Source organism: Adiantum capillus-veneris, chromosome 7 (assembly GCF_014529385.1).
Source record: "Adiantum capillus-veneris isolate H3 chromosome 7, ASM1452938v2, whole genome shotgun sequence".
NCBI classification, from domain to species: domain Eukaryota; kingdom Viridiplantae; phylum Streptophyta; class Polypodiopsida; order Polypodiales; family Pteridaceae; genus Adiantum; species Adiantum capillus-veneris.
In genome coordinates this window covers 110,917,393-110,924,903 of record NC_140937.1, presented here as the reverse complement: position 1 = coordinate 110,924,903, position 7,511 = coordinate 110,917,393, and positions in this window count along the sequence as shown.

Genomic DNA, 7,511 nt, shown 5'->3' with positions numbered 1-7,511 from the left:
AATGTGCAAACCGCTATGAGGCGAGACTCTTTGTGAGAGCATCTTCAAAGTTGTCATATGTATGAATCTTGACTATCTCGAGGAGCTTGCTAGCTAGTATGTCTCATCTCGCATGATACTAATTGATCTCTATGTTTTTTGACTTGGAGTGAAACACGGGGTTCTTCGCTAACACAATAGCACTGACTACCACAATGCATCACTGGAGTCTGATAAATGCCAAGGCCTTCCACTAGACAAAGCTAACCATATAGCTTCCTTGCTAGAACTAGAAACTGCAACATACTTTGCCTCTATGATGGAAGCAAAGTGCAATCTTGGAGACATGATCTTCATGACACGGCTGCTCCAGCAAATAGGAATACATAGCCAGACGTGGATCTTTAATTATCCACACAACCCACATGGTCCACATCCGAGGAACCCACTATGGATACATCATTGTTCCCAAAGGGTAAGCACCTGCTTTTTGTACCCTTAGGGTATCTCAGAATGTGCTTCAGTGCTTTACAATGTTTCCTGGTCGGATTTGCCATGAATCTACCAACCACTCCCACTACAAATGCAATGTCTGGTCTGGTAGCTACCATAGCATACATAAGATTGTTTATTGCTAAAGAATATGGTACCTTTGCCATTTTCGCCTTTTGAGCATCAAATTTGGGAGCATCATTCTTGCTAAGTTTTTCATATGCCTACATTGGGGTACTCAATGTAGCCTTCCCCACTACATATTATAATGATGCAAGACCTTGGGGTACTCAATGTAGCCTTCCCCACTACATATTATAATGTTGCAAGACCTTGTGGATGTACATTTCCTGAGATAACTCCTGAGTATCCGAGATCCTTCATTGCAAACTGTGTGCTAAGTGACTTCTTCAAGATGGCAATCTCGTCTTTAGACTTCTAAGCAATGAGATTATCATCGACATAAAGTCTCGAGATGATAATTGAACCATCGTCCAACTTTTGGGTATATGAGCACTGATCTTCTTGGCTCCATATATAACCTTGGGATTGCATGTACTTGTCAAAATCTTGGTACCACCGCCTTGAGCCTTGCTTTAGGACATACAAGGCCTTACACAGTCTACACACTAGTTCCACCCTCGTAGGCTTTTCAGGTTTATCTTCAAAACCCTCTAGCTATTTTGCGTAGACGTCTTCTTGTAGATCCCCATGAAGGGAAGACGTCTTTACATCCATCTGGATAAATTCCATGTCCATATTTGCTACTAGTCCAAGCATAAGGTGCAATGTAGCCATCTTAACTGCTGGAGAGAAAATCTCATCAAAGTCAATGCCTTTCTTTTGCTTGAATCCCTTAGCAGCCAATGTAGCCTTATGCTTGGGATCTTTTGTCGTGTATTTCTTCTTATACATCCCATTTGCAAGGCAAGGCTTGTTTTCCCTCTGGAAACTCTATCAGTTCCCAAGTCTCATTTTCCACAATCAATTTATACTTCGATTGCATTGCATGCTCCCACTTCACGCTATATTTCATTTCAATAGCCTCTTGGTAGCAGGCATGCTGTTTACATTCAATGACCAACAACTAGTGTAACCTTGGCTGAAAATGCTCAGGGACGTGAGAGACTCGCGTAGATCTCCTCATTGCTTGTCTGCTAGACTCTGATCTCTCTCCAGCACTACTTGTGGTGGGAACATCACTAGTAGATTGAGCTGTTTGTTTGATCTCACTTGAGGCTACATCATCAAATGTGACCTTGCGATACTCAACCTCTTTGACAAGCTGTCTGTGCATCTTCAACTCATTAAAGATAAGTTGCGAGTTGCGAATGAATTTTCTAGATTACAAATGCTAGAGACGATAGCCCATCTCTCAATATCATATCCAATGAAGATGCATTTGTGTGATTTGGGGTTTAGCTTATTGCATAGATATTTAGGGACATGTCAAAACTCCTCACACCCAAACACACATAATCTATTGTGGTTTGACTTCTTGCCAGTCCACATCTCCTATAGAATTTTATAGTTCAATGGAATACTAGGCGATCGATTGATGATGTAAATTGTTGTCATAATAGCCTCTCCCCAAAATTCTGGAGGTAAGGTTGACATAAACAACATGGTTGTGACTCTCTCTTGGATTGTCATATTCATATGGTCAGCAATGTCATTCTGAGTAGGTGTGTATGTTGTAGTAAACTATAGTCTAATGCCTCTTTTGCTACAAAAGTTATTGAACTCAATGGAGACGTACTCTCCCCCATTATCAGAGCGCAAAGACTTCAGCTTCTTGCCTCACTGATTCTCCACCATTACAAGGAATTTATGTAGCGTAGAAAAGACTTCATCTTTCCTCTTCAAAAGTAAACCCACACCTTCCTAGTAGAGTCATCTATGAATGCTAGGAAATATAAGGTCCCCCTAGATATTTATGCAGCATAGGCCCACATAGATCACTATGTTCTAAGTCTAGAGGATTCCATAAATCTCTATTTAATTGATGGCAAAGAGGTAATCCGAGTTTGTTTTTCATAAATGCAATGCTCATGCAAGCTAAAGTTAGAATAGTTTAAGACATGTAAATAGCCCAAATGTTGAAGTTGTTTCATTCCTTTTTTACTCATAGAACCAAGTTGGCTATTGTTGTTGCCTCATACGTAAAAAGAAACAACACCTAATGTGTCGTGTGTGACCACAATGCCAACAATGCAAGTATCAACATGACCCAGGCCTCCGTCTCTCACGAGTCATCGTTACAGACTCTGAAATGTCACACATATCTGCTAAATAATCAATTTTTCATATGCATCAAAAGGTGTATAGTGAGAAATCTTGGGAGAAATTCGGCAAAGTTTCCCTTATAAACTGAGCAAAATCTCAACCATAAACCACATCAAAGATGCCAAAGTGGGAGATCACCTCGACCACTACACAATCATAACTACAATCAACACATATGCAACCTGTAGTTCAACGTAGCTCTACCAAAGAAACCTATAGAACCTGTAACTTGTGCTAGAATCACGATCGTAATATCCATTGATTAAAAACGGTGCATAACTTGTAACTTGTAGCCATGTTAACCCTCATGCACATTCCTATCACCTACGACGGACACTGTATTATTTATTTGGTAGAGTCAGGTACCGGGCTTGTCGGTCCAATAGGAAAAGGGTAAGAGTGATCGCCGATGAGAGGCGCACTCTAACTAGAACATTCAAGGGATTAGTTGGCTAAGCATGGGCGCCCAAGTGTGAATGGGGCGAGCTCATATAAAAGTCAACTAAACCTACAATTCACGGATTCTCTCATTTGTGTAATTGAAGCGTGCTCTTGCTCCATCTCCATCTTCTTCTTCTTCATCTCCTTGTGCGTGTGTATGCGTGAGAGAGAGAGAGAGAGTGCGATCGAGCATTGCGACGACGCACAGTGGCGGTGAAGCGATTGAGCGCGGCGTAGCGACGTCTCCTTCTTCTTCTCCTCCACGATAGCAAGTGTAGACAGGTGAGTGACACACCATCGCCATCTTTGAGCTTACTAGTTTAGGCTTGTTGTGTGCTTGGAGCCATTTGTGGCTCGCACACAGTGTATCGGCAAGTTCCTTGCATTGAATGTGCGACATACGCACACATTTTTTGGCTCCGCTGCCAGGGAATGCCATACATTAAGTTTGAATGGCACTTTGTGCTTCTTTTGTGGTGTACTTTCAATTGTAGGAAAGGTAGGGAAGGAGGGTGTGTGTGTTGAGAAGAAGGATTTTGTGTTGCTACTGTGTATTTCTTTGTTAATGAAGTTTTGAAAGGTTACTGTTTTTTCTCTATGATAAGGTCTTGGTATTAAGGTTGTTAGTTCTGTGTAATGCAAAGTATAGTAAGTAGGAAGTAGATCTGTGAGAGCTAATGAAGTGTGTTAGTGTGTAACAGTAGGTGTATTAGTAGTAGGTAGGTAGAGTGTGTGTGTGCTCGCGCAGGCCGCGGTGACCTTATCCCAAAATTAAAAAATTAAAAAATTTAAAGGTAGGACCGGGATCGAGAATATCTCCCAGACCCAAGCCCAAGCTCATGCTCAAGCCCAGGCCTCAATCGCCGTTTAAAATTACATATTTTAGCTCCACACGTAGCTAAAAATCGACTTTTTTGAGGACCAACGGAGCTTTAGGTGACCAAACATTGTGCTGTAAAGCACACCGTGACCCTCTGAGTGATACACTCGTTTTGAGCTATCACACACTTTAATCAAAAAATCGATCATTAAAAAACATAAAAAACGAGTGAAAACGGACGCCTAAAAAAGTAAGCGGTTAACCTTCGAGGTTATTCGCCAACGCTTGTAGGGTGCCAAAGGCACATGCATCTGCACTCTGGTCGTATGCTAGAGACGGAGCAACTAGAGAGAATTTTGATGTACGCGAGTTCTCAATATCCACCTACTTTAAGTTCCAGGCCCTCACCAGGGACCCAAGGTAGTACAAACCAAGACCTGAACATAGCAAATAGTGACTCTTCCTCTGACTACGACGTCATGGAGGGTTTCCCAATGCCTAATCCCGATAGCTTAAGCCAAAACATGTATGCCATGGGTCCACAGTCCGGGTCGAGCGTGCTTAGCCGCTTGAAGGAAACCTTTAGTAGAGACACTCGCTCCGAACATGGAACTAATGATGTAAATGAGGGGGGTGGGGAAGTAAATTCTCCATTCATGACCAACGTAGACCCTATACCCTTAGAGAATGTGCACGTGAATACTTCATTCACTGCACCTCCTGACTCTTCAGAACTATTTCCCTCTGAGGTTATATTACCTGATGGTAGAAGGCTTGCCGAAGTGCACGAGGTTGAGCGGTATATCCTTGAGACTAGGGAAAAGGAAATTGAGAGCTTACGCAAGGCGGAGCAACGAAGAGAGTTAAAATTGAAAGCTCCTATGTCAATATCTTTGCTAGGAGAGCAATCGAGTGCTCCTGACTTAGCACCCGCTAAGGGCCAACCCATAGAAAGCAACATTGCATCTAGCTCAAAGGACACCCCTAGCACCTCAATCCTAGATGGAGCGTTCTTAAATGAGAACTGGGAGTACGAACTACAAACGAAAACTCTGACCAACCTATAAACATGTCACACCTATCGCGTGGGTTGGTTAGATGTCCTACAATCCACAATGGGCTCTACTAGTGTGGAGGAGCAACAACAAAGACTTTGTGAGGCCATCCATACGCTCATTGAAATAGAGAGAAAGAACAAGGGGATCAACATGCCTTCAGCGGGTCTCATGAGATTCTTGGATACAGGGAAGGCTAAACAACCGACCTTATCGCAAATGGAGACTCCCTCGGTAAGTCCGATGGATCCTCCATATGTTGTTTCGCCAGGGGTCTCAGTGCAATCTGAGCCCACAAGTGATAGCTTTACCTTTCCAAGTCTAGCTCATCTTTCCCTTGATGACACCATGGCTACCATGCCTACCCCAATGATGGGCATGCCAAGAAATACGCCATGGACCTCATTTGTTAGTAAAGCACCACTACATGGTAGCTCAATGCCTGCAACAATACCTACAAGTGTGTACCAATCATATGCACCTATGGGTCATCGCACTCATGTAGTCCCTACCCCTCCCATTGTTTCAACAACCTATGCTCCACAACCACAACACCCAAGTTCTTATTTCCATGGGACCATACCGGCTAGCGTTAGCATGTCACATCCGACGTCTGCTATGCCTAGGGCCACACGTATGCACTATGGACCACCACATGACACAGCATCGTACCCAACATGGAACCCAAGGGCTTCCTATGCGCCAAGCCCAATGCCAATACCTACTCCACATGTAGTCTCTGGAGCACCTTCACCCACGGTACTTGCTTACTTAGGTGACTTGGCAACATTTGCTCAAGCTATCGGTCAATTTATTGCTGAGAATATGCGTAACACGCCTGATAGAGAGCAGCCTAGAAGTAAGGCAATACAAATAGCCAAGTTCACACAAAAATTTAGTGGAGACGGGGATGTTAGAAAGCATATCGAAGTGTTTGAACAAATATGTGATCCTCTAGGAGAACACAATGACCTGCATAAGAATAATGCTTTAAGCCTAACCTTAAGTGGGAAGGCAGGGGATTGGTACAGAACCCTAAGGTTGGAAGAAAAAACGATTTACCCTACTCTTAGGAGATTGTTCTTGAAAGATTACATACGAGAGGGAGTGCTTTGGGGTGTAGCCTCTCAGCTCCAGAAAGCCCAACGAGCGGAAGGAGAGTCGGTGAGAGACTTTATTAGTCGACTGAAGCATTTGAATTCTCGTTAGCCTCTCAGCTCCAGAAAGCCCAACGAGAGGAAGGAGAGTCGGTGAGAGACTTTATTAGTCGACTGAAGCATTTGAATTCTCGTTAGCCTCTCAGCTCCAGAAAGCCCAACGAGAGGAAGGAGAGTCGGTGAGAGACTTTATTAGTCGACTGAAGCATTTGAATTCTCGTTGTAATCCAAATGAGCGCTTCAATAATAATCAATTGCTTGATAGATTCATTAGGGGATTACGACATGAGGATATCTACAATGGCCTTGTCATTAGAGGTATCACCACTTGGGAAGCAGTCACCACCAATGCGATCCAATTGGAGGATAATTTAATGATTCAAGGAGAAAGAGTGTCTGTTTAGCCTAAATCTATTAGCTCGCAAGCATCAGGGCATCAACAAATGACCCTAAAGCCTATTGCTAAAGAGCCAAAGATATCTGAGATGACTTTACCAGATCTCACCAAGGTTATTCGAGTGAGTCTTAGAGACAATCGTGCTCTGCAAAACAATCATATGTATGCAAGAAGGGAGCAACAATGGTACTCAGTATGCTATGGACAGCATAGTACCAGTGAATGCCCTACTTTTAGAGTAAAATTCAATGGGAACTGCAATGCCTATGGGAGGTATGGTCATCAAGCTTAGGATTGCATAGTATTTAAGCGCGCCATGGCCAATAGACCAACCTTAGCATGGACAGACACACCTCGAGTGGCTGCATTGATGCCGGCCCCACCTCTTGAACAAATAGCACAACACATGGTCCCTAGGGCCCAAAATGTTGTTCAAACAACACCCTCACCACCTCCAGTGCTAGGACCGCAACCACCACATCCGAGAATCACTTCAGTGAATCAAGTGGGTTGGGAGTCATCTATTGCTTGTTTGGAAGGCTGTGAGGAAGATATAGACCGTAATATTGCCTATGGGATGGATGTGCTTGAAGAAAGTCCACAATACTACATGGAGGACTATTGGGGACAAGTCAAACCTGTCTATCAAGTAGCTGCTCTTGCTGCAAGAGGCCAAAATATCAATTACACTGCTAAGAGACCACCTCTTCAATGCTATGAGTGTGGAGGTCCACATCGTGTAGCCGAGTGTCCTATTAGGCTACAAAATAATGCCACACTAATGCAAACCAATCAAGCGAGCATGTCTACAATGCCGATACTCATGTGTAATCGATGTGGCATAGATCATTTGATTGCCCAATGTCCAAATAATCCAAATGCAC